General features: G+C 39.1%; 1 protein-coding gene across 13 annotated transcripts in view; it reads right to left on the bottom strand.

The window, feature by feature from the left end:
- The window catches only part of CCDC158 (coiled-coil domain containing 158), a 101,812-nt gene extending 91,199 nt beyond the window's left edge, over positions 1–10,613 (bottom strand). For 12 of the 13 annotated variants that reach the window (XM_079152695.1, XM_079152691.1, XM_079152699.1 and 9 more), the window contains exon 1: positions 10,354–10,613. The gene's annotated coding sequence lies outside the window, so the exon portion shown is untranslated. Of the gene's footprint in view, positions 1–5,544; positions 5,588–10,353 lie in introns of all 13 variants that reach the window. The other variant, XM_079152698.1, reaches the window with a different exon arrangement.
- Positions 10,614–27,639: the final 17,026 nt, after the last annotated feature.

Here is a 27,639-nt window from a genome sequence, read left to right as displayed (position 1 = left end):
TTTATGTCAATAAAAATGGGGCTGGGGAGGCAGCTCAGTGGGAAGACAGCTTGTCTAGCATGTGCAAAGACAGCTGTTCTTTTCTCTTTGAAGAAGAGATCCCCAGCACTGCAAAAATAAAAATTTAAAAATAAAGATAAAATGAAAGCATTAAAATAAATATCTAACAAAAATAGAAAATAAACAAAAAGAAAATAATAAACATAAAGCAGAAACTGAGGTATAAAACAAAACAAAATAGATGTAGGGGAGAACCATCGAAATGATTGAAAGAAAATCATACAACGCACTGTTTATCATTTTACATTAATTCATGTTTGCAAGTACACAGTGCTTTAAAAATCTTAAAACACTGTTAACTACAGAGAGTTTTTACTGAGTAGAATTTCTTTTTATTATACTTACAATTTCTTTCTTTTGGTTACTAAGGTGCCATCTATCAATTAAAGACAAATTCTACCTTAATATGCTTTGTGCTATCATTTAGGAAATAAGTAGTAGGCAGGGAAACATTCCATAAAGAATTATAAAAATGGAATGTTACTCAAAATTGCTAGGCAATTGTAATGTTCTAAATTGAAGATATTGCCATTTGGGAAGAAAAAAGTGCCATTTTCATTTAAACAAATTATACTTCAGAGTTGGTTATATAATCTGATAGTTATATAATCTGATGTTATAGAATCTGGTTGGTTATATAATCTGATGTTTTGGGGGATTCTTCGAGATGATGAATGACACTAACAAAATTCAACTTACTGAGTAATGTTATCATAAATTACAGACAGATCAAGAGCATGGAGGAATGAACAGGACAGGGAGAATCATTGCCCAGTATTGGGAAATCATAAACTAATCCAGTATCAAGCAGGAAACAGAATCTGAGAGCAACATATATGAAATTAAATAGAAGAAAGAAGAAAACTGAAGGTTTGACTTTAGAACTCAATTGTAGAAACCATACTTGTTTACTTTAAGATGGTGATGCAATAAACTCATTAATTCAGATTGACTAGTAATGAGCCTTTGGGACACAGTTCTTTGGAAGGGAATTTTTTCTTACAAAATTAATAGTTTAAAGAAGACACCACAAGTTTATTTACTTAAACAGGAGTTTTAAAACAACCATTTATTTGTGTTTTTTAATTACTGCATTATAGTTTTATATAATTTTAAGGTCCATTTTGACATATTATAAATACATATAATTTGCTCCATTTCAATCCCTGTTACTAACCCCTTCCCTTCCCTCCCTGATAGTCTTCCTCTACTCTATTAAGTTTTCCTTCTATTAATTGATTTTATAATTGGTGCATTATAACTACACATAAAAGTGGAATTCATACATGCACATAACAGAACTTGGTCAATTTCATTTCCTTCCTCGTTCCAATTCCTCTTCCAACCCTTTGATCCCCTTACTCTATTTAACTGTTCTCCCTTCAATTTTCATGAGATCTCCCTTTTTAAAAAGTTCATTATTTCTCTCGAGCTTCTGCATATGAGAGAAAACATTTGACCTTTGACTTTAAGTCTAGCTTACTTCACTTAGCATGATGTTCTCCAGATCCATCCATTTACCAGCAAATGATAAAATTTCATTCTTCTTTATGACTAAAACTCCATTGTGTATATATATACATTTTCTTTATCCATTCACCTATTGATGGACCCTATGCTGGTTCCATAACTTGGCTAATGTGAACTGTGCTGCTATAAACTTTGGTATGCATGTATCACTATAGTATGCTGATTTCAATTCTTTTGGATAAATAACAAGGAGAGGGATAGCTGGGTCACATGATGGATCCATTCCTAGTCTTTTTAAAATTTTTTAAAAATTTTACAGACTGCATTTTGATTCATTGTACATAAATGGGGTACATCTTTTCATTTCTATGGTTATGCAGGATGTAGATTCATACCATTCATGTAATCATACATGTACATAGGGTAATAATGTCTGTCTCATTTCACCATTTTTCATACCCCCACTTAGTCTTTTGAGGAATCACCATACTGCTTTCCAAAGCTGTACTAATTTGCAGTCCCACCAACAATGCCTGAGTGTACATTTTTCCCAACATCCTCACCAGCATTTATTATTTGTATTCTTGACGACTGTCCTTCTAACTGATGATATGTCAGTATGTTTTTTATTTGCATTTATTATTGCTAAAAACATTGAACATTTTTTCATATATTTGTTGGCCATTTGTATTTATTCTTTTGAGGAACATCTGTTTATTTCATTTTCCTATTTTTAAAATCCTTTATATATTCTGAATATTAATCTGCTTTTGGGAGAGTAGCTGTCAAACATTTTCTCCCATTCTGTAGGCTCTCTCTTCATGCTCTTATTTCCTTTTCTTTTGAAGAAGCTTTTTAATTTGAAGATATCCACTTATTAATTATTGGTTTTATTTTTTGAGCTTTAGGAATCTTATCAGGGAAGTTGGGACTTAAACCTATATGCTAAGAGTACTGACCCATGTTTTCTTCTAGCAGTTGTAATGTTTCTGGACTAACTCTTAGGTCTTTGGTCCGCTGTTGAGTTGATTTTTGTAAGGGTAAGAGATAGGAACCTAGTTTCATTTTTCTACATATGGTTAACCAGTTTTCCCATCGCAATTTTTTTATGAGGCTATGTTTTCTCCGATGTATGTTTTCAGCACCTTTGTCAAGGATCAGATAATTGTATCTATGTGGATCTGTGTCTGTCTTCTGTTCTTCATGTCTGTTTTAATGCCAATACCATTCTGATTTTGTTACTATAACTCTGAAGTATAATTTGAGATCAGGTATTGTGATGCTACCAGCTTCACTTTAATTGCTCAGTATTGCTTTGGCTATTCTGGGTCTTTTATTTTTCCATATGAATTTTAGAACTATTTTTTCTAGTTCTGTGAAGACTGTCATTGGTATTTTGATGGGGATTGCATGGAATCTGTGTATTGCTTTTGGTAATATGGCTGTTTGGACAATATCAGTTCTACCTTTCTAAGAACACAGGAGCCCTTTCCATCTTCTGAGTTCTCAGTGTTCTGTAATTTTCATAATAGAGATGTTTCACCTACTTGGTTAGGCTTATTCCCAAGGATGGTTGGTTTATTTTTGAGGTTATTGTGAATTAAAAAAAAAAAATCCTCAATAGATGTTATTGAAGTATATGAAAGTTATTGATTTCTGTATGTTGATTTTTGTATCCTGCTATCTTGCTGAATTTATCAGCTTCAGAGTCTTCTGTGAAATTTCCTTGAGCTTCTAAGTATAGGATCATGTCATCAGCAAACCGAGATAATTTGACTTCTTGTCCTATTTGTATCCCTTTCATTCCCTTCTCTTGCCCAATGGCTTCTAGAGCTAAAGGTTCAAGAACTATATTCAATAGGAATGGTTAGAGTAGATATCTTTGTCTTGCTCCTGATCTTAGATAAAAAGCTTTCAGTTTGTCTTCATTCAGTATGATGTTGGCTTTGTTTGTCATATATAACCTTTCTGATGTTGAGATAAGTTCCTTCTATTCCTAGTGATGAATTTTGTTGAAGACAGTCATTTATTTGTAAAGAAGATATTTAGTACCTCTATTTGCCAATGCTGGTAGTTTGTATGAGCCTCAGAATAAATGAACAAATATTTGCAATTCAGATTTTCACTATTTTAGATTAACTATACCCTCAATTTTGTGAAATGTTTCTCCATTTTTGTGACGCATTAAGAATTAAAATATTATTCCTATTTTCAGGCATAAAGCTTAGGAAATTAAGAATTTCTGGAAATGAAGGATTTTTGCTTCAAACATAAAATAGTTAAAACTCTGTACTTGGTTGACTTGAGGATCATGATATGAAACTTACAAGTGTCTGAAAGTGAAACATAAAGGTAAGATCTTGGTTTTTTCTGGTATCCCCAAGATCTATGGGCAAGAACAATTCTGCCTCATTTAAAATTAGGAGCAGTTCACATTGAAAGGAGAATTAAATTTCTAACAGGTAATAACTATGTAAATATTCTACTCTAGTAATTTGATTTGAATGTTGCAGGAAAGTTCTTGGAAACTACAGTCCACAAAGAGGAATTTCAGAAGAAAACAGTTTACGGGCTTTAGTTTTTGTTCTACACTTGAATGAAAGTGCTTGAAAATATCTCCTGGGTTCTTATCCATTCTCCTTGGACTCCAAAAGGCTATATAGATGTATACCTGCACTTTTCTAGTGTGAACAGTCTTACCTTTGATTTCTTTCCTTATAGCTGCTAATCAAGGTGGACCTCTCTTGTGATTATGATAGAATGAACAACTGTCTCCATAGCAAGGTAATTTAAAATCCAAGCCTTATTTTGATGGGGTACAGATTATTTATGATGTACATTCTATTCAGATTCCCAGATTCATCAACTAATGACTCAAGGCTCTAGGATGATGGACCATCTTACCTTCCAAGGACATCTGAGACTGGGGATTTATAGGATCAGTCTATACACTCCTAGATCCAGACTGAAGGTGTTTCCTTGGAAAATTTTTAAGTATCCCAGGATTATTCAAATACAACATATTTAACCATCCCAATGCAGCATCTCTGGGCTGGTACAGTCTCAGAATCACAATGAAGACAGTAATGTTGGATAGTACTTAACTACCTGAGTTACTGCTGCTTATTAACTGCATATTGCTCTCAATGTCTGCTTTCTCAATCACATTCTCTCTCTTGATGTCATTTAGGTTCAAATTCTAGCTCTGTGACCTGAGACTATTAAACTTCTGTAAGACTATAAGATAAATAATCTATGTCTAAGGGTTAACTGAAATAACTCACGTTGTAGGCCTTTCCTCATTGTACTTGCCTCAATGTATATGTATATATACATAGATATGTATATGGTACTACATAATAGGGTAGTAATAACAAGAATAACAATACTCTTTATTGTTTAAGCAGTGTATACTAACTTACTTTCCCAAAATAAATAGCTATATCCTTCTAGTTTTAGAAAGTAGATGTAAGTTTCATATAGCTCCATGAAGAGAAAGCAAGTGGGTTTAATCTGTATTGCCTAAGCATAGAGACTATTATAATATGATGTAGAATTAAGCTAGCCTAAGGTCATACTTTGTAAGTACACATGATTTCATTTAGTAGGGAGGTGACAGGGAAGCAGCACAGAACTCAGAATGAGGAAACTATTCTGTCATGAGGTAGCTGTGAGAGCACAGGAAAACCTTCCCATATGAATGTCAACTTTCATCTTTACCAAATGGAGATTATAGTTGTGTTTTGCAAACCATTTCTAAGCAGTGGAAGCCTTTAACTCTTATGAGCCCCAACTACACACCTTCCTTTCTGCCCCAGACAGACAACCACAGAGATAAAGCTGGAAACCACAAAGGTAAAGTTCTTATAGCTCTTATAGTTTAGATATTCCAGCCTAGATACTCATCAGACTGAAGGCCTCAGGTTTTCTAAAATAAATTTGGTACAGATATAATAATACATATTGTATATGTTCATAATTCTTAAATATAACTGGAAGTAAAATAGGATATACCTTAATTTCTGGATATTCTTATTTTCAATTACTCTATTAACACCTGAAAACAAATAAATCTGCTTATTAATATATATTCATTAACTTAAAATTTATTATTTTCAAAAAGTTCAAATCAGAAGTTCATTTTCATTGATAACACCAAAAACACTTGCACATGACAAGAGCAACAAAAACTTACTTTTCATTTTATAAAAGTACATTTCAATTAATAGTACATAGCACTTATCTACGCTATATTTGCACAACAAAACATGTTCAATGACATGAATATACATGTGGGGGGCTTCCTTGGGAGGTATTCAAGCTGAGAATGAGCAGCATTTGTTGGGATGGCAACTGTCACTGGGTGTCCTTTCTTGGGCAGAGTGTTAAGAGTGTTAGATTAGAAGATCTCTAAAAATCATCTCCAACTTGGACATTCCTGGCCTCGTAATGGAAAACATTCAGCAAAAAGATAACCAAAATGTGACTAACTTCTCACACGTGAGTTGAGTCAACATTAAAGCCAGATGAGGACAATTCCACTACTGCCAGTAGGTTTCAGATTGTTTTGTTAAAAAAAAAAAAAATTGTTTCCAGATAAATTTTAATGGATTTCTTTCATTTACTATCTGCATGTTTGGAGTCATACTGAAGTTGTCTAATCCCAAATCTGTTTTCTTCATCTTCCCATCAAACCTGCTTTCTCAGATGTTCTCAGATGCCATAAACTTGGATCTCAAGTTAGACATTTTCATGTGTTCAGCTACTCATCTATTCAAACTCCACATCCACTTAACCACCACATTCTGTTGAGTTCACTTCTGTAGTACCTTATAACTCAGTAAAGAAGACTTCAGTGGGGTGATAAGTCATAAAAAAAACCTTATTATATAAGTTTAGTTCCAATGAATTTTTTCATGATTTCATCAATTCTTGCCAGACCTACTACAAAATACCTCATAATGATCTAGCTTCAGTTTCTTAAATTACATTTCCTTTGAAAGCAGAGCTAGTTTGCTAAATCCTGCTCAAAGATTAAAGTGGAAATTAATACTAGTACTCAGAGCCCTTTCTGGTCTGGCCTAAGCAATCCCCCAGCTTCAACTCTCACCACTCCCCCAAGACATTGCTCCAACGTAACTCTCCCTTGCTGTGTGTCATGCTCTCTTTAGGACCCTGCTTTTATTTATACTGTGCATTTTGTTCTTCCTTTCCCTCCTAGCAAACACTTTTCTACTTGTTTAGAGAGATATGGGGAAAGAGATTCAATCACATACACTGATCCAGTCTTGAAAAATCAACATACTAATAACAGAAAGAAAACTGTCAATGTTTCTGAAAAAAAAAAAATTAAATGTAGGGATCTCTATTTGGAGGACATGCTTTACATGTCAAAAGTAGTAAGCTTCAGTTGAATAATTCATGCATATGTAGTACTTAGCACAGGGCCTGGCATTAAGCAAGTATTCAGTAACTATTAATTACTGTTGCTCACATTTTGATAATTTATCATGTATTGCTACCATGAATACTTTTTTTTATAAGTACTTCAGATAGAGTTGAACAAAATCATGGCCAATCAAGTTTCTACCCTTGTGAATTTATATTCTAATGGGAAGAGACACTAAAGGAAAAAATCAAATATACTTTTGGAGAGCAATTAGGCACAATGAAGAAAACAACACAGGGTACTGGTATACCATGAGATGATGCACTTAAGGCTACTTCAGTTCAGGTAAGTCAGGGAAGACTTTTCTATGAAGGTGAAACTTGAGCTGTGTGGCAAAAATGAGTCATCCTAGTAGAGGCCTTGGGTAGTTTCTTAAAAGAAAATACCACATACAACGGTCCTATGCTGATAAAAGCTCAGTGTTACTGACCAAGGAGGAGGAAGGCTAGTGAGGCTGTGGGGTAGTCAAGGAAAGAGACATCTTATTATGGGACATCACCTGTATGCCTCCCACAAGGGAATGCTGTGCTTCTCCATTCCTTTACTAAATTATCCTGAGAAGGTTTTGAGATTGGCAGGACATAGAGCTCACTGAGTCTTAAAGAGACCATATTAAAGATTTGGGGACTTACTCTAATTACAAGGGAAAGTTATTGGTGGAGTTAAACTATGGGGATGTGATCCTCCAGCAGCTGGATAGAGAAGAATATACTGAGTAGGAACTGAGGCCAATTATGTGGCAATTGGAGAAGTGCAGTGCTGCGACTAAAACCTAATTCTAAAGCAGGCCACAGAGCCAAAGAGGATGCAGGGACTGAGAATGGGGATTGACTGCAAATGATATAAGAGATCTTTCTTGAGTGACAATGTTTTAAAACTCAATTGTTATTGCATGTGGTGACACACCTACAAACCCAGAGACCTGGGAAATTGAGGCAGGATCTCAAGTTCGAAGCCAGTCTTGGCAAGTTAGAAGACTCTTGTCTTAAAATTAAAAATTAAAAAAAGGGCTGCAATGGTAGAGCACTTGCCTAGCATCTGTGAGACCATATGTTCAATCCCCAGCACCACAAAAATACCAAAAATTGAATTATGCTCCCGAATATAATTCAGTAATTTATTAAAAACCAATGGATTGTATACTTAAAGGAGATGACTTGTATGGTATGCAAATTAGGTCTATAGTGTAAAAAGAAACCAGACTGAGGGAGAGCAGAAGTAGAAAAATAGCTGCCTGAGTCGCAGAAATCAATTAAACCTTAACACTGCTTTCTTCTGTACCCAAGAACCCCATGGTGTCATCTCAGATGACCAGAGGTTGCTTTCAGTCAGGTTTGAACACTGCTCACCTAGAAGCACTTCTGCATTCCCTTTTGTCCCCAACCTTGGTCCCCAGGTGTCTCCAACTCTTATTTGATATACATCTGAGGAATATGCAATGACTTGGCTAAGGACCAAGCCCAAGTCACATTATCCCTTTACTTTCTTTAGCCACAGCAAAAACTGTGATACATTAATAACAGAAGAAAGTCTAAAAAACTGGTTTAAATACTAGAGTACCAATTTCCTGTGCATCACTTAAATTTCTTTTCTCTTCTTGTCAAATTCCCTATTCAAGTCTTTTCCTTAGGACTTCGAGGATTCAGGAAAATATACAGTGGACTCCACTACTGCCCCGGTTGTAGTTTTTAAATAATCACCCATACAGGATTCTTTGTGATTTATGAGTGCTGCCATAGTTTCCTATAGTTGCTGTAACAAATTTCTACAAACTTGGTGGCTTCAAACAATAGCAATTTATTCTCTCAGAGTTCTGGAGACCAGATTTCCGGATTAAGTCTCACAGGGCTTAAAACAAGGTACAGGCAGGGTTGTGCTCCCCAGAGGCTCTAGGAGAGAATTCGTTGCTCTTCTCTCTCTGCTGGCTCCCAGCATTCCTTGACTCCTGGTCACAGCACTCTACTCTGTGCCTCAGTGGTCATATTGCCTTCTCCTCCCCTGTTCCAAATCTCCTGCTGCCTCTCTTTTATGACCCTTGTGTTTGCACTTAGGACCCGCCTAGATCATTCGTGATAGTCTTCCCATTTCACCATTTTTAACTTAATCACCTATACATACCTTTTCCCCATGCTACCTTTATGATATCCAGGGATTAAGGCCTGATGTTCTGGGGTGACTGTTATTCAGTCTACAATGAAATTTGGGATCATCTACTTTAGAAATAGGTGGTTCAGAAAAGGCCCTATTTAATAAATGGCAGAGATTGATTGATTTAGTGATTGATTTTGCAGTGCTGGGGGTCAAACCCAGGACCTTTTATGTGTTTGGCAAAAGCTCTACCACTGAGCTCTACACTGAGCTCTTCAGTTCTAACTACAGAGTTTTAAAGTGGGTCACCCTATCATATTAGACAACACTAAGTCCTCACTGCAAAAGCACAATAGCAAGGGCTTTGCATATATATCAAATAAATTGTTGTCATTTGCTGTCCTTAGTTTATTCTGAGTATGTCTCTATTGCACTTTACCCACAAGAGAACAGATAACTGTATTTAGATTAAAAAGTGTGGCAGAGAAACCAGAGGGTCTGACCGCCCCCACCACTTCTCCCCTTCAGCACATGACCTTACATACAGCCAAACAGATTTGGCTCACTAGTCTCTGAGATAAATGGGAACACTGGCCCTTTCTCCCCTTATTTGCTGGTAAGAAAAGTAACAGTTAGTAGTTGCCAGTCAAAAAACCCTGAGAAACAGCCTACCTCACTTTTCTTCAACTTTCCCCTGACTTTACTGTACAGTATGATGCACGAACAAAACCTGGAAGAGCCTGAGAGTGGACCTGATGCAGAGTTTTGTGGAAAAGGAGACTTTCGAGAACTCGTGCTGTGACTGGTGCCAATAATGGGCAAAGCGGAGTCCTCAAGTCGATTTCAGAGAGGGTGCAAGTTGAAAGGGCCCTTGCACAGCGTTTAATACTGTCTCATTTTGGAGGAGAGGCTACTGACTGTCCAAGGCTAGACTCCTCTTTGTCCCCAAGTTTTCCTCGTCTCTTCCCCCTGTTTCCCGGAAGCAGGTAGGAACAGAAGTTAGCAGTCCTGTTGGGGCGCGGGATCCACATGATCCCCCACAAATTAAATAACTTTGCACAAGCCCCCATGGTTTTCTTCGATGCCCGGGTTTTACCGCCACCGTCCCCGGGGGTCTGGTGATCCCGGAAAACAACAGCAGTCCATTCTGGTTAAGAAACTCTTTATTGGGCATCTACCAGGTGCAAACCAAGACTTTGTAAGATTCCAGAAATGAACACGAGTTGCTCCCCTGTTCTCCGGAGAACCACCAACCCTGTTCCCCAGACCGCACCCCGCCCCTGTACCTGCTACCAACACCTCATCCTAAGAGACAGGCCGCATCTCCGCGGGGCGCCGGCGGGCAGGGCGGTCGCACCTGCGCGACCCGGCGGCGGGGGACTGGCCGGCTCCCCACTCTCCGCCCCGAAGCCCCGCGGCGGCGGCTTGTCCTCGTCGGCGGCGGCGCCGGACGCTGCCCCGCCCCCCCGCGCCGGTTCTCTCGGCGCACGAGCTCCCGCCGCCCTGTGGGCACGAGCCGGGTGGGGACGGTTGGGAGGCTCCGCGAGTCGTCAGGAGAGAGGTGGTAGAAAGTGCTCCGCGACCGATGGGCGGGGCCATTCTAGCGCCCCGACTCCGCCCTCGGACGCCGTCGCCCGGGCAACCGAGCGACGTGCCCCCCACCCCCCCGCCCCACGCGCCCTCGCCCCAGAGCGCGAAGAGGGCAGGTTGCACGCTGGCAGGCCAGTCCTGCCAATTGTACCCCAGACACAACCCGAGACGCGGACCCGCACTTGTACTCTCTGCCACTCAGTACCTCTCACTTTTCCTACTGCCGGCGAACGGGTCTCCCCTCCTCTTGTCGCCACCCGAACGCCCCCTGGCGGTTCTTACGGTTGTCTCCACAATGATCTTCCCGGACAAACCGGCACCAATGCCTCTTACCTGTACTCTGGGAGGCAAGCCCAGTCGTGGCACTGAGGATCTGGCCTTCCCCCTGCCTCATCCTCTGACACTCTCACCCATTCCCACCTCTTCAGGTCCCCTTGACCATTTCAAGTTGGCAGAATTCACATTTTGCAACTCTGTCTTTGCTGATGCTGTTCCTCAGTCGAATTATTTTTCAAGGTTCAGATGTATTCTGCACCCCGAGAGCTGTTTCTCTACTGTGCCTCAGCTACTTTCCCTATCTCTAATATAGTATTTTTCAGATCGTATGATTACACACCCAGACTTCTCCGTGCTGTCTAAATTAGCATTCGAAAAGAAGGAGTCCAGAAAGATGGGTGGGTGACAGATACAACCTGCAGCGTTTAATTCTATCGGCAATCACATGATGAAGACACCTACAGCAAATAACTCGTATGCATAAGTTGATTTGAAATATTAACAAATCCTACATTACATAATGTAGTTACAATTTTTAATAAAAATAGTACTAAATTACATTAAAGTTTGCTTTTCATCATACCTATAACAAATATTTAGATTTATTCACTTGGAGACATTCAGAATTACCTAAAGAATCAAGTGTGGTAATAGGAAATGAAGCCATAAATATTAAGTAGAAAGGTAAGTGGGTTAGGTTTTGTATCTAGGCAGAAAGCAATTCTGATTTTTTTTTCCTAATTGTTTTGTCAAAGCATGAGTATGTTCTTTGGCATAACATTTTAACCACCTAAAATATGATTCACATTGGTGCTTCATTTTGTTTTGTTTTGTGGCCAAAGAAAATTCACTTTTTTTCTTCTTGAAGTTTTCAGTTAAAAGAAATGTGAAGTTGGGTGGAGAGGTACACACCTGTAATCCCAGCTACTGGAAAGCTGAGGCAGGAGGATCACAAGTTTGACAGTCTGGGTGATGCAAAAAGACTCTGTCTCAAAATTTTTAAAAATTTGGAAAGAACTAGGGATGTAGCACAGTGTGAGGCCCTGTTCAATCCCCAGTATAGCTTTAAAAAAGTGTTAGACAAGTATAAAACTAAACCCACATGTATGTGAAGAATTATGTGTACCTGATTTTATTATAAAATCCTTTGCATTTTGAAATGTCTTGAAGTCTAACTTTATGATATTTTGCAATATTAAAAACATTCTTAGCTTCTAAAATGAAGAATTGAAATATCAGGAAGGTGTCTAGAGTTCCTTTAACATTCATTCATTCTACAAATATTTATAGAGCACCTACTCTATGTCATGTGTAGGACTTGACAATAAAACAGGAGACAAAGGAAAGTTCCTATAAGTTCCTATCCTAGTGGAGCTTACATTCTTATGGAGGAACACGAGCCATGCACAAATAGACAAGGTCAAATTCGTCAGAGGAAAAAAAGTGTGACAGAGTGAGGAGTTTAGAGAATATGGAGGTGCCATTTTATAGTGAGGTCTGAAGAGGCATTGTTGGCAAAATGACACTGACCTATAGTACTGTGGAAGGGAGCCATGTGGATATGGGAAGGTGGAGCTTTCCAGGCATGTGCTTGGTGTGTTTGAGAATCAGGAGACCAGTGAGGCTTGAGCAGAGTGAACAGACAAGCAGAGGTTGCGGGGTTCTGGTCATACAGGATGCAGGTCCCTGAGAGGTCTCCAGGAAGAGTTCACGCCTAAGTCTGGAGTTGTTGCATGCCTCCCTTCATTGGTTCCTACTGAGTCAAATCCTGTGCTGGACATTGAGGAAGACACCAAGAAATTCCACTTAACTTTAACTGTTAAAGTTAAGTGTAGCTCCACTGTTAAGTGTCCTTCCTGATGTTGTCAATCCAAATGGCTGCAGGATGCAATTAAGAAATCTTCATCAATTTAAGAATGGTTAAAAAAATAACAACCCCAAACCTTGCCTGAGCCAGTAAACCTTTTGCACAATGTTAGCTGTAGAAATTACCTCAAGAGGCTTTTCTCACTGGAAAAAAAAAAGGAAAAAACTTTTTCAATTCTATAAAATGAAAGAATAGGCTGCATGGCTGCAGAGTGGGAGGCAGAGCAGGTACACCCAGTGACTTCCCAGCTCCCCACACCCCTGCCCTGTGCCAGGTACCTGATATTCTTTAGCCACTGTAAGTAAGGACCAGCCTTCCCTTTTCCCTTGGGTTCTTGCCACTCTGGAGGAAGTCGAGGGATGAGCTTTTCCTAAGACATAATCAGAACTCAGTGTCTGGGCTTGGAAAACACCCCTTTGGGTGACTTAGGATCATCTGTCTGAGAGGCATCTACACCTTCTTCCCCTCTTGGTATTTAAGAGTTAATATGACAATGTGAACCAAAGGTGGAGACAGGGAGACCTCACTTTGGGCTTGAACTCAAAGTGGGCTGAGATTTTCTTTCCCTTCACACTGACTTTCTGTTCCATCTGACCTTTGGCTAATGGAAAAATGGAGTGCTCTCCTGCTGAAGATCTGCCCAGTCATGGCCTGGCCTCCTCCGTATAGCTGTAGGCCTCCTCAACCCAGTCACTGTACTCTGCCACTCCATGGGAGGTCCAGTGACCTCAGTATCCTTCTCCCATACACAGAAGGGAAGACTCAAATTGGAGCTGGGACTGACCAGAGATAGACAAACCTGACTTTCAGTTTTCTGGGTCAGGAAACATTCCTGTGTGGGGTGGTACTACTGGGCCACACACTTTGATTTCTTTCACTCATTATGATGCCTCTGCTTCCCAAAGCCCTAGCCCACCAACATGAAACTACTTTGGAGATTGACATCTTCAAGGTGATCATCTTTATCATCAGTCTCAGGTACCAAAAAGGGGATTGTTCTTCCCCATTGATTTTGAGTACATGCTACCCTCCCAGTCTTAAACCCAAGATAAAATAAACCTTCCCCTTCTGATAAAACCTGGGCCCTCACAGTTCATCCTTACTTAAGCAGAAAGGTGCAACATGCTTTGTTTCCTTTTGGGGAGTAAATGAAGACAAACATTTGCACCTTGGGACTGACTGTGAAGTAGGACACAAGAGGCTGGACACCTGAGGAATTTTCAGGAAGCTTTTCTCTCACAGCCTTTAAAATTCTGTCTTTATTTTGTATGTTTGGTATTTTCATTATAATGTGCCTTGGCGTGGGTCTGTTGTAATTTTGTGTATTTGGAGTCCTATAAGCCTCTTGAACTTGATTTTCCATTTCATTCTTCAGATTTGGGAAATTTTCTGATATTATTTCATTGAATAGATTGTTCATTCCTTTGGTTTCTCTAAGCCTTCCTCAATCCCAATAATTCTTAAATTTGGCCTTTTCATGATATCCCATAGTTCTTGGAGATTCTGTTCATGATTTCTTATCATCTTCTCTGTTTGTTCAACTTTGTTTTCAAGGTTAAATATTTTGTCTTCAATGTCTGAGGTTTTGTCTTCCAGGTGTTCTATCCTATTGGATATGCTTTCTAAGGAGTTCTTAATTTGATTTATTGTTTCCTTCATTTCAAAGATTTCTGTTTGTTTTTATTTTCAATATCTCTAACTCTTTATTGAAATGATCTTTTGCTTCCTGTATTTGCTCTTTTAACTGTCGATTGGTGCGATCATTCAATGCCTGCATTTGCTCTTTCATCTCATCATTCAGTGCCTGCATTTGCTCTTTCATCTCATCATTTGCTTCCCTGATCATTTTAATTATGTACATTCTGAACTCCTTTTCTGTCATTTCTTCTGCCATGCTGTCATTGGCTTTTATTGATGTAACATCTAGATTTGTTTGGGGCATTTTCTTCCCTTGTTTTCTCATATTGTTCAGGTATCAGTGGACCACTGAGATATTGCAGATTTCCTCTACTGACTTATAATGTCCCTGAAGATTTCTAGTATATCCTCTCTTAGCCTTCAGTAGGCTGAAGTCTTGGAGGAAGTTGATAGCGCAGTGCTCCACAAGGAAGCTGCCTCTCTAGGGGTGGTAGCCTTCAGGTGGGCTATATTCCCTGCTAGTGGGCAGAGATGCCTCCACTTGTTGACCAATGGTCATCCAAAGGGGAACTAGGCTGCGGGCTGAGGCAACGCCTGTTTGGGCCTGTGTCTCTCGTTTTACCATCCTTGGGGGGAAACCTCACCCAGCAGGGAAGACTCACCTGGTGGGGAGGTCTTGCTAGTCAGTTCCCCTCCTAGAGGTTCCCCTCAATCTACAGCTACCGCCTGGGCTGGGCTGCCTTCCTCTGCAACGTTCCCAGGGGCCTGGACCTACCTCCTGGGCCTGGGAGCCTCACCCTTCGCAGATGAGTCTCCTTAGGCTGCCTCTCCTCAGAGAATCTGCCTGCAGTCCTGGAACCTTTGCTCCACCCCTAAGCGTGTCTCTGTGCAGCTCTTCCACCAAGAAGCCGCCTAGGTCCTGGGACCCTGCTCTGCACCTAATCGCCTGGCTGTGCGGCCCCTCCTCTGAGCAGCCACCTGGAGCCCTGTACAATCGCTCCGAATCCCAGTGACCCACCGCACGCCTCTTCCTCCAGACAGCCACCCGGTGTTCTGGTGTGGTCACTAGGAGTCCAAGCAACTCACTGCATGCCTCCTCCTCCCACCAACCACCTGTAGCCCTGGGCAGTCACTCCGAGTCCAAGTGACCCGCCCCGTTCCCCCTCCTCCTCCAGGTAGCCCCCCAGGTGTTCAGGAGTGGTCACTCTGAGTCACTCTGAGTCGCTCTGAGTCCACGTGACCCGCTGCACGCCTCCTCTGGGCAGCTGCCCAGAGCTCTGGTGTGGCCACTCGAGACCAAGTGACCCATCACGCTCCTCCTCCAGGCAGCCCCCCGGTGTTCAGGAGTGGTTGCTTTGAGTCCAAACAACTCACCACTCGCCTCCTCCTCTGAGCAGCCACCTGGAGCTCCAAAGCAGTCACTGCAAGTCCAAGCGACCCGTCGCGCTCCTCCTCCTCCTCCTCCTCCTCCTCCTCCTCCGGGCAGGCCCAGGTGTTCAGGAATGGTCGCTTTGAGTCCAGACGGCTCATCACGCAGCTCCTCCTCTGGTAACTGCCCGTAGCTCTGGTATAGTCACTCCAAATCCAAGCAGCCATGCTCCTCCTCCTCTTCCTCTCCTCCGGGCAGGCCCCAGTGTTCAGCGGTGGTCGCTCTGAGTCCAAACAGCTCTCCTCGAAGCCCCTCCTCTGGGCAGCCGCCTGGAGCCCCAGTGGTTGCTCCGAGTCCAAGCGCTGTGCTGAGCGGACTCCTCTACGATGCTCCCAGTTGTCCAAGTTCACTGCTCCAGCGGGGGGAGGGGTGTCTCACCGGGCAGCTCTACTTCACAAAGTTCCCTGCGTTCCGGGACTTACCGCCCCATCCAGGACGTCTCCCCAACGGGAGAGACCCACCTGGCTGCTTTGAGTTGGTCCCAAGTCTCTCAATATCTCCTCTTTTGAATCCTGAGTCCTGGAGCAACATGAAATGCAGCCACCTTCTAGTCCGCCATCTTGAAAAACCTACCACAGTTTCTTTACCCATTCATCAATTGAAGGGCATCTAGGTTGGTTCCACAATCTGGCAACTGTGAATTGAGCAGCTAGGAACATTGATGTGGCTGCATCACTGTAGTATGCTGATTTTAAGTCCTTTGGGTATAAACTGAGGAGTGGAGTGGGATAGCTGGGTCAAAAGGTGGGTCCATTCCAAGTTTTCTGAGAAATCTCCATATTGCTTTCCAGAGTGGCTGCACCAATTTGCAACTCCACCAGCAATGTGTGAATGTGCCCTTCGCCCCACATCCACACCAACACTTATTATTGCTTGTATTCTTGATGATAGCCATTCTAATTGGAGTTAGAGGAAATCTTAAAGTGGTTTTAATTTGCATTTCTCTAATTTCTATAGATGATGAGCACTTTTTAATATATTTGTTGATCACCTGTATATCTTATTCTGTGGAGTGACTGCCCAGTTCCTTAGTCCATTTATTGATTGGGGTTTTTTTTTTTTTTTTTTTTTTTTTTTTTTTATGTAAAGTTTTTTATGTTCTTTATAAATTTTGGATTTTAGTGCTCTGTCTGAAGTATGTGTGGAAAAGATTTTCTCCCACTCCGTAGGTTCTTTTTTCACATTCTTGATTGTTTCCTTTGCTGAGAAAAAACTTTTTAGTTTGAATCCATCCCATTTATTGATTCTTGCTTTTATTTCTTGGCTCTGGGAGTCTTATTAAGGAAGTCTGGTCCTAAGTCAAGGAGATGGAGATTCAGGTCTACTTTTTCTTCCATTTGGTAAAGGGTCTCAGGTTTAATTCATAGATCCTTGATCCATTGTGAGTTGAGCTTTGTATAGGGTGAGAGATAGGGGTTTAATTTCATTTTACTACATATGGATTTCCAGTTTTGCCAGCACCATTTGTTAAAGAGGCCATCTTTTCTCCACTGTATGTTTTTGTCTCATTTGTCTAGTATGAGATAATCGTATTTATGTGGGTTTGTCTCTGTGTCCGTTATTCTGTGCCATTGGTCTATCTGTCTATTTTTGTGCCAATACCATGCTGGTTTTTTTTTAAATTTTTTTAATTATTATTATTTTTTTAACTATTGCTCTATAATAGAGTTTAAGGTCTGGTGTTGTGATATCTCCTGCATCACTCTTCTTGCCCAGGATTGTTTTGGCTATTCTCAGTATTTTGTTCTTCCAGATGAATATCATGATTGCTTTCTCTATTTCTATGAGTAATGTCCTTGGGATTTTAATTGGAATTGCACTAAATCTGTATAGCGGCAGTTGCGGAGTGAGCTGGCGGGTGAGCCAGGCTGCCTACATTGCGGAGGTAGGTGGCGCACAGCTATCCTGCCCAGCCAGCAGGCCAAGGACAGATGTCATAACTGAGCGACCCCGCCTGACCCCTGCACCTAGATCAGTGCCATCACCGGTTGGTCGCAGTTGCGGAGTGAGCTGGAGGGCAAGTCAGGCCGCTTGCATTGCGGAGGTAGCAGGAGAACACCCAACCCGCCTGCCTTGCTGAGCTGGGCAATGAGTAGCCAACCCGCCCAACCACCAGGCCAAAGGCAGACGCCATCACTGAACAAACTCTCCCGACCACCACGCCAAGGTTTGTTGCCATCACACAGTTAGCCAGAGGTTTCTTCATAGGCTGGTACAGGCATTTTGAATTACTCCTGAGGGTGTGGCCATCATCACTGGAAGGGCAACTCCCTTCCCGAGACACCTACAGGAGGCTAGAGGACCTTTGACAAGACCCAGGAGCCAAGAAGAGGAGGTACTGAGAGACTCGGGACCAACTCAGAGCCACCGGGGAATATACCCCACATGAAGGCCACCACCCCTAGAACGCCAGCTTCCTACTGGAGCACCACATTATCAAGTTCCTCCAAGACTTCAGGCTACTGAAGGCTAAGAGGTGAGTTATTGGAAATCTACAGAGACATTATTAGTCAATAGAGGAAATCTGCAATATCCCAGAGTTTCACTATTAGAGGGATAAATACCTGAACAATATGAGAAAACAAGGAAGAAAATGTCCCAAACAAACCTAGATGGTATTGCAACAAAATCCAATGACAGCATGGCAGAAGAAATGTCAGAAAGGGAGTTCAGACTGTATATAATCAAAATGATCAGGGAGGCAAACGAGGAGATGAAAGAGCAAATGCAGGCATTGAAGGATGACATGAAAGGGCAAATGCAGGCATTGAATGATCGTACCAATCGACAGTTAAAAGAGCAAATACAGGAAGCAAAAGATCATTTCAATAAAGAGTTAGAGATATTGAAAAAAAACAAACAAACAGGAATCCTTGAAATGAAGGAAACAATAAACCAAGTTAAAAACTCCATAGAAAGCATAACCAATAGGATAGAACACCTGGAAGACAGAACCTCAGATATTGAAGACAAAATATTTAATCTTGAAAACAAAGTTGACCAAACAGAGAAGATGGTAAAAAATCATGAATAGAATCTACAAGAACTATGGGATATCATGAAAAGGCCAAATTTCAGAATTATTGGGATTAAGGAAGGCTTAGAGAAACAAACCAAAGGAATGAACAATCTATTCAATGAAATAATATCAGAAAATTTTCCAAATCTGAAGAATGAAATGGAAAATCAAGTTCAAGAGGCTTATAGGACTCCAAATACACAAAATTACAATAGACCCACACCAAGGCACATTATAATAAAAATACCTAACACACAAAATAAAGACAGAATTTTAAAGACTGTGAGAGAAAAGAATCAAATTACATTTGGGGGAAACCAATATGGATATCAGGAGATTTTTCAATCCAGACCCTAAAAGCTAGAAGGCCCTGGAACATTTTTCAAGCTCTGAAAGGAAATGGATGCCAACTAAGAATCTTATACCCAGCAAACTTACCTTCAGATTTGACAACGAAATAAAATCCTTCCATGATAAACAAAAGCTAAAAGAATTTACAAAAAGAAAGCCAGCATTACAGAACATTCTCAGCAAAATATTCCATGAGGAAGAGATGAAAAACAACAATGTAAATCAGCAAAGGAAGGAACTACCCTAAAGGAACAACCAAATGAAGGAGAAATCAAGTTGTGTCACAAAAAAAAAAAAAAAAAAAGAGCCAAATGACCAGGAATACAAATCATATCTCAATAATAACCCTGAATGTTAATGGCCTGAACTCATTAATCAAAGGACATAGACTGGCAGATTGGATTAAAAAGATCCAACAATTTGCTTCCTGCAAGAGACTCATCTCATACAGAGAGATACCCACAGACTAAAATGAAAGGAAGGAGAGAAGCATACCATGCACATGGACACAGCAAAAAAGCCAGAATATCCAGTCTCATATCAGATAATGTGGGCTTCAAGCCAAAGTTAGTCACAAGGGATAAAGAAGGACATTTCATACTGCTTAAGGGAAGCATAAATCAGTAAGGCATAACAATCATAAACATCTATGCCCCAAATAGTGGCTCATCCATATACATCAAACAAATCCTCATGCCAGAAGTCAAATAGACCACAACCCAATAATACTAGGTGATTTTAACACACCTCTCTCACCACTGGACAGATCCTCCAAACAAAAATTGAACAAACAAACCATAGATCTCAAAAACACAATCAATAATTTAGACTTAACAGACATTTATAGAATATACCATCCAACTAAGAGCGAATACACTTTCTTTTCAGCAGCACATGGATCCTTCTCTAAAATAGACCATATATTATGCCACAAAGCTAATGTTAGCAAATACAAGAAGATAGAGACACTACCTTGCATTCTATCAGATCATAATGGATTGAAATTAGAAATAAATGACAGAGTAAAAAAAAACAGAAACTACTCCAACACCTCGAGATTAAATAATATGCTATTGTATGATGAATGGATAACAGAAGATATTAGGAAGGAAATTAAAAAATTCTTAGAGGTAAATGAGAACAAAGAAACAACGTATCAAAATCTCTGGGACACTATGAAAGCAGTTATTAGAGGAAAATTTATTTCATGGAGCACATTCAATAAAAGAAGAAAAAAAATCAACAAATAAACGACCTAACACTACAGCTCAAAACCCTAGAAAAAGAAGAACAGAGCAACACCAAAAGTAGTAGAAGTCAGGAAATAGTTAAAATCAGAGCTGAAATCAATGAAATTGAAACAAAAGAAACAATTGAAAAAATTAACAAAATAAATAGTTGGTTCTTTGAAAAAATAAACAAAATTGATAAACCCTTAGCCACACTAACAAAGAGAAGAGAGAAAAACCCAAATTACTAAAATTTGGAATGAACAAGGAAATATCACAACTGACACAATTGAAATACAAAACATAATTAGAAGCTATTTTGAAAATCTATACTCCAACAAAATAGAAAATCTCGAAGACATCAACAGGTTTCTAGAGACATATGATTCACCCAAACTGAATCAGGAGGACATACATAATTTAAATAGATCAATTTCAAGTAATGAAATAGAAGAGGTCATCAAAAGCCTACCAATGAAGAAAAGTCCGGGACCAGATTGGTTCTCTGCCGAGTTCTACAAAACCTTTAAAGAAGAGCTCATTCCAATACTTCTCAAAGTATTCCATGAAATAGAAGAGGAGGGAACCCTCCCAAACTCATTCTATGAAGCCAATATCACCCTGATACCTAAACCAGACAGAGACACATCGAGGAAAGAAAATTTCAGACCAATATCCTTAATGAACATTGATGCAAAAGTTCTCAACAAAATCTGAGCAAATAGCATACAAAAATATATTAAAAAGATAGTGTACCACGATCAAGTGGGTTTTATCCCAGGGATGCAAGGTTGGTTCAACATCCAGAAATCAATAAATGTAATTCACCATATCAATAGACTTAAAGTCAAGAATCACATGATTATTTCAATAGATGCAGAAAAAAAACGTTTGATAAAATACAGCATCCCTTCATGCTCAAAACACTGGAAAAAATAGGGATAGTGGGAACATTCCTTAACATTGTAAAGGCCATCTACACTAAGCCAATGGCCAATATCATTCTAAATGGTGAAAACTGAAAGCATTCCCCCTAAAAACTGGAACAAGGCAGGATGCCCTCTTTCATCACTTCTATTCAACATTGTCCTCGAAACTGTAGCCACAGCAATTAGACAGACTAAAGAAATTAAAGGGATATGAATAGGAAAAGAAGAACTCACTATCCCTATTTGCTGATGACATGATTATATACTTAGAGGAACCAGGAAATTCCACCAGAAAACTTTAGAACTCATAAGTGAATTCAGTAAATTAGCAGGATATAAGATCAATGCTCATAAATCCAATGCATTTTTATACATAAGTGATAAATCTTCAGAAAGAGAAATTAGGAAAACTACCCCATTCACAATAGCTTCGAAAAAAATAAAATACTTGGGAATCAATCTCACAAAAGAGGTGAAAGACCTCTACAATGAGAACTACAGAACACTAAAGAAAGAAATTAAAGAAAACCTTAGAAGATGGAAAGATTTCCCATGTTCTTGGATAGGCAGAACTAATATTGTCAAAATGGCATACTACCTAAAGTGCTATACAGATTCAATGCAATTCCAATTAAAATCCCAATGATGTACCTTACAGAAATAGAGCAAGCAATTATGAAATTCATCTGGAAGAATAAGAAACCCAGAATAGCTAAAGGAATCCTTAGCAGGAAGAGTGAAGCAGTGGGTATTGCAATACCAGATTTTCAACTCTACTACAAAGCAATAGTAACAAAAACAGCATGGTATTGGAACCAAAATAGGTAGATCAATGGTACAGAATAGAGGACACGGACACAAACCCAAATAAATACAATTTTCCCATACTAGACAAAGGTGCCAAAAATATGCAATGGAGAAAAGATAGCCTCTTCAACAAATGGTGCTGGGAAAACTGGAAATCCACATGCAACAGAATGAAAGTAAACCCCTATCACTCACCCTGCACAAAAATCAACTCACAATGGATCAAGAACCTTGAAATCAGACCAGAGACCCTGCATCTTATAGAAGAAAAAGTAGGTCCAAATCTTCACCTTGTTGACTTAGGATCAAACTTCCTTAACAGGAGTCCCATAGCACAAAAAATAAAAGCAAGAATCAATAACTGGGATAGATTTAAACTAAATAGCTTTCTCTCAGCAAAGGAAACTATAAGCAATGCGAAGAGAGAGCCTACAGAGTGGGAGAAAATCTTTGCCACTCATACTTCAGATAGAGGACTATTTCCAGAATATATAAAGAACTCAAAAAACTCTCCACAAAGAATATAAATAACCCAATCAACAAATGGGCTAAGGATACGAACAGATGCTTCAGCAAGAAGATCTACAAGCAATCAACAAACATATGAAAAAACGTTCACCATCTTTAGTAATAAGAGAAATGCAAATCAAAACCACCCTAAGATTCCATCTCACTCCAATTAGAATGGTGATTATCAAGAATACAAGCAACAATAGGTGTCGGAGAGGATGTGGGGAAAAAGGTACACTTATACATTGCTGGTGGGGCTGCAAATTAGTGCAGCCATTCTGGAATGCAGTGTGGAGATTCCTTAGAAAACTTGGAATGGAACCACCATTTGACCCAGCTATTCCACTCCTTGGCCTATACCCAAAGGACTTAAAATCAGCATAGTACAGAGATACAGCCACATCAATGTTCATAACTCCTCAATTCACAATAGCCAGATTGTGGAATCAACCTAGATGCCCCTCAATTGATGAATGGATAAAGAAACTGTGAGATATATCTCACAGTTTCTTTACAATGGAATATTACTCAGCCATAAAGAATGATAAAATTATGGCATTTGCAGGCAAATGGATGCAGTTGGAGAATGTCATGCTAAGTGAGATAAGCCAATCTCAAAAAACCAAAGGACGAATGATCTCACTGATAAGTGGATGATGACACATATAGGGGAAGAGGGCAAGAATGGAGAAAGGAGGGACTCTATAGAGGGATAAGAGGGGTGGGAGGAGTGGGGGGAGAAAAAATAACAGAATGAATCAAAAACTATTAACCTAGGTAAATGTATGATTACACAAATGGTATGCCTCTACTTCATGTACAAACGGAGAAACAAGATGTATCCCATTTCTTCACAATAAAAATGAATTTTGAAAAAATCTGTATAGTGCCTTTGGAAGTATGACCATTTTGACAATATTAATTATGCCTATCCAAGAGCATGGGAGATCTTTCCATCTTCTAAGGTTTTCTTTAATTTCTTTCTTTAGTGTTCTGTAGTTTTCATTGTAGAGGTCTTTCACCTCATTTGTTAGATTGATTCCCAAATTTTTTTTTGTGGGGGAGGCTATTGTGAATGAAGTAGTTTTCTTAATTTCTCTTTCACAGGATTCATCTCTTATGAATAAAAATGTATTAGATTTATGTGTGTTGATTTTGTATCCTGCTATTTTGCCGAATTAATTTATTAGTTCTAAAAGTTTTCTGGTGGAGTTTTTTGGATCCTCGATAGAATCATGTCATCAGCAGATAGTGATACCTTGAGTTCTTCTTTTCCTTTTCATATCCCTTTAATTTCTTTGGTCTGTCTAATTGCTCTGGTTAGTATTTCAAGCCTGATGTTCGATAGAAGTGGTGAAAGAGGGTTTCTGTGGGGGTTTCTGCCACGTCCCACATAGATGAGAAAAGGGTTAACTGATGTTGGCTACAAATCAATCAATTACCCATAAACTTATCTAATCAATAAAAACACAAGAGCCAATACTCTTTTTAAATGACAGGGAGTGTGATGGGTCTGGCCATTACCAGCTCTGGCATCGAACAACATGGGGTAGCCCAACTCTCTTTTATTTATAACACACAGGTAAAGGGGGCAAGATCAGAAAGCGCTTCTTCTGTGATGAACAGGATGGGGTGGAGTTAGGGGAGCCATTCTCTTAGAGGAACTATTTCAGAAGGAGACAGGGAACCGCTCCCATGCAGCTCCACATGCTTCCTGGAAGTTTCTAGAAGCCAGACATCTGAGTCCTGTGGCTCAACCTAGTCTGATTCTGCTAAATAAGGATGGCTTCCCACAGGCATTCCTGTCCTGTTTCAGTTTTTAGAGGGAATGCTTTCAGTTTTTCCCCATTAAGAATGATGTTGGTCGTGGGCTTAGCATAAATAGCCTTTATACTGTTGAGGTATGTTCCTACTATCCCTATTTTTTCTAGTGTTTTGAGCATGAAGGGGTATTGTATTTTGTCAAATGCTTTCTCTGCATCTATTGAAATAATCATATGATTCTTAACCTTAAGTCTATGTGATGATGAATTACATTTTTTGATTTCCAGATGTTGACCCAACCTTGCATCCTTGGGATGAACCCCACTTGATCGTGGTGCACTATCTTCTTAATATGTTTGTGTATGCAATTTGCCAGAATTTTGTTAAGAATTTTTGTGCCTATATTGGTCAGAGATATTTGTCTAAAGTTTTCTTTCCTTGATGTGTCTTTGTCTGGTTTTGGTATCAGAGTGATACTAGCTTCATAGCATGAGTTTGGAAGTGTTCCCTTCTTTTCTATTTCATGGAGTACTTTGAGGAATATTGGTATAAGTTCTTCTTTGAAGGTCTTGTAGAACTCAGCTGAGAATCCATCTGGTCCTGGACTTTTCTTGGTTGGTAGGCTTTTGATGGCTTCTTCTATTTCGTTGCTTGAAATTAATCTGTTTAAATTGTGTATGTCCTCCTGATTCAGTTTAGGAGGATCATATGTCTCCAGAAATTTGTCAATATCTTCCAGATTTTCTATTTTGTTGGAGTATAGATTTTCAAAGTAGCTTCTAATTATGTTATGTATTTAAATGGTGTCTGTTGTGATATTTCCTTTTTCATCACAAATTTTATTAATTTGAGTTTTCTCTCTCCTTCTCTTTGTTAGTGTGGCTAAGGGTTTATCTATTTTGTTTACTTTTTCAAAGAACAAACTTTTTGTTTTGTCAATTTTTTGAATTGTTTCTTTTGTTTTAATTTCATTGATTTCAGCTCTGATTTTTAACTATTTCCTGTCTTCTACTACTTTTGATGTTGTTCTGTTCTTCTTTTTCTAGGGCTTTGAGATGTAATGCTAGGTCATTTAGTTGTTGATTTTTTATTCTTTTCTTGAATGCGCTCCATGCAATGAATTTTTCCCTTAGTACTGCTTTCTTAGTTTCCCAGAGATTTGATATGTTATATTGTTCTCATTGACCTCTAAGAATTTATCTCCTCCCTGATGTTTTCTGTTATCCATGCTTCATTCAATAGCATATTATTTAGTCTCCAGGTGTTGGAGTAGCTTCTGTTTTGTATTTTATCATTGATCTAATTTAATTCCATTATGATCTGATAGAATACAAGGTAGTATCTCTATATTTTTGTATTTACTAAGGGCTGCTTTTTGGCATAACATGTGGTCTATTTTAGAGAAGGATCCCTGTGCTGCTGAGAAAAAAGTGTATTCACTCATTGATGAATGGAATATTCTATATATTAAGTTAAGTCTAAGTTATTGATTGTGTTACTGAGTTCTATGATTTCTTTGTTTAGTTTTTGTTTGGAAGTTGTATTCAATGGTGACAGTGGTGTGTTAAAGTTACCCAGAATTATTGTGTTGTGGTCTATTTGGTTCATGGAATTGAGAAGAATTTGTTTGACGTAGATGGATGAGCCAATGTTTGGAGCATACATATTTAATTGTTATGTCTTCCTGATTTATGGTTCCTTTAAGTAGTATAAAATGTCCTTCTTTATCCCTTCTAACTTTGGCTTGAAGTCCACTTTATCTGACATAAGGATTGAAACCCCCGCTTTTTTACTGAGTCTGTGTGTGTGGTATGTTCTTTCCATTCTTTCACCTGTCTATGGATGTCCTTCTCTATGAGATGAGTCTCTTGCAGGTAGTATATTGTTGGGTCCTTCTTTTTAATCCAATCTGCCAGTCTATGTCTTTTGATTGATGAGTTTAGGCCATTAACATTCAGGATTATTATTGAGATATGATTTATATTCCCAGTCATTTTGGCTTATTTTTGGTTTTATTTTTGCTTTCTCCTTTGACTTCTCCTCCCTTTGCTGACCTACATTTCCTCCTCATGGAATATTTTGTTGAGAATGTTCTGTAGCTCAGGTTTTCTGTTTGTAAATTCTTTTCACTTTCATTTTTCATGGAAGGATTTTATTTTGTCTTCAAATCTGAAGGTTAGTTTTGCTGGGTTTAAGATTCTTGGTTGGCAACTATGTTCTTTCAGAGCTTGAAATATGTTGTTCCAGGCCCTTCTAGCTTTTAGGGTCTGGGCTGAGAAATTTGCTGATATCCATATTAGTTCCCCCCTATATGTAATCTTATGCTTTTTTCTTGCAGCCTTTAAAATTCTATCTTTATTTTGGATGTTAGGCATTTTCATTATAATGTGCTTTGGCGTGGAGCTGTTGTAATTTTGTACATTTGGTGTTCTGTAAGCCTCTTGTATTTGATTTTCCATTTTATTCTTCAGGTTGGGGAAATTTTCTGATATTATTTCATTGAATAGGTTGTTCATTCCTTTGGTTTGTATCTCTGTGCCTTCCTCAATCCTGATAATTCTTAAATTTGGTCTTTTCATGATATCCCATATTTCTTGGAGTTTCTGTTCATGATTTCTTACCATCTTCTCTGTTTGGTCAACTTTATTTTCAAGATTAAATATTTTGTCTTGTCTGTGGTTCTGTCTTCCAAAAGATATAGTCTGTTGGTGAGGATTTCCATTGAGTTTTTTATTGTTTCCTTCATTTCGATGATTTCTGTTTTTGTTTTCTCAGAATCTCTATCTCTTTGTTGAAATGATCTTTTGTTTCCTGCAGTTGCTCTTTTAAGTGTTTATTGTAGTGATCATTCATTGCCTGCATTTGCTCTCTTATCTCATCCTTTGCGAATCATTTTAATTATGTATATTTTGAACTCCTTTTTCTGACATTTCTTGTACCATGCTGTCATTGGATTCTATTAATATAGAATCTAGCTTTGTTTGGATTGTTTTCTTCCCTTGTTTATTCATGTTGTTCACGTATCTTCCCCTTTAGCAGTGCAGATCTGGGGTATTGCAGTCCCCCCGCCCCCTGTTGGCTTATAGTAACCCTACAGGTTCCCAAAACCTCTTCTTTAAGGGGGAGATCAATATTAGCAGCACCCAGTACAGACAATATGCAG

Source organism: Sciurus vulgaris (assembly GCF_902686455.1).
Source record: "Sciurus vulgaris genome assembly, chromosome: 9".
NCBI classification, from domain to species: domain Eukaryota; kingdom Metazoa; phylum Chordata; class Mammalia; order Rodentia; family Sciuridae; genus Sciurus; species Sciurus vulgaris.
This window is presented reverse-complemented; position numbering and strand designations above follow the sequence as displayed.